Genomic DNA, 1,224 nt, shown 5'->3' on the forward strand with positions numbered 1-1,224 from the left:
AAAAGTACAATATTAGAAGGATAGCTGACTGCAAGTGCAGGTGTTTGGTGGTACAGGGTGCGTAGATGAAAGAGAAATAAATCCTTATCTTCCAAAGGGAGAAGTCAATATGCAATGCCTAAAACTGAAACATCAAGAGATGTAAATATGAACATGTTATTTAGAGATAAGAAAATAAATACTGGAAGAACTAACTTTAAAACTTTAATGTGATTGCCTGTGATGAACAGGAAAAGGCAAAGGTTGCTGTTTTAGTAATTGCTGAATTTGACTGTATATGTACATACATAACTTTAAAAATAAAAATTATAACAGAATGTTAAACCTGAGTAGATTTGTAAATACAGTCATCCCTCAGTATTCATGCAGATTGGTTCCAGGACCCCTGAAGATACCTAAATCCACCATGCTCAAGTCCCTGATGTAAAATGGCTATTTGCACATAACCTACATACATCCTCCCATATAAATCTTCTATAGATTACTTACTTAATGAATTAATAATTTCTATATTATTAATACAATGTAAGTGCTATGTAAATAGTTGTTATACTGGATTATATAGGGAATAGTGACTATAAAAAAATCTGTACATATTCAGTACAGATGCAACTTTTTTTTCAAATATTTTTGATCCTTGGTTGATTGAATCCACGGATGCGAAACCCACAGATACAAGAGCAATTGTATTTACAAACTGATAATAAGTGCAAAAATGCAAGATTTGTAACTGTGAAAAAAGAGACCTATTTGTATTCTAAAAAAAGAAAGAAGTATTTATACCTTTTAGAAAGATGCACAAGAAAATAATTCATTGATACTGGTTGACTCTGAGGAGCAAATTTGAAGGGTTTAGGGTAGGGAAAGGAAAACTTTTTTTTCCTCTACAGTTTTCTACCCTGTTGAAAATTTTAACCACAGAAATTTTTAATAAAATTAAATAATTTTTAAATGATAAAATGTCTAATCCAAGAGAAAAAATACACTTTTGTCATTTAAACGCTTGTACTAATACAATAACCTTACTAATTTGGTCTTCATACTGAATTTGTTTTCTAATTTAAAAAATAATAAGACATTGAAAGCAATGAAAATTAGAGTAATATGCCAATATAAATAAGCATGTATACTGTTACATGTATGTCACAAACAATGTATTTCAATGACATATAAAAACCATCCTGCAGAATTCCTTGCATGGCCATGTTTGAGTACTGCATTTTT

This window comes from Galeopterus variegatus, unplaced genomic scaffold (assembly GCF_000696425.1).
Source record: "Galeopterus variegatus unplaced genomic scaffold, G_variegatus-3.0.2 Scaffold13275, whole genome shotgun sequence".
Taxonomy (NCBI): Eukaryota; Metazoa; Chordata; class Mammalia; order Dermoptera; family Cynocephalidae; genus Galeopterus; species Galeopterus variegatus.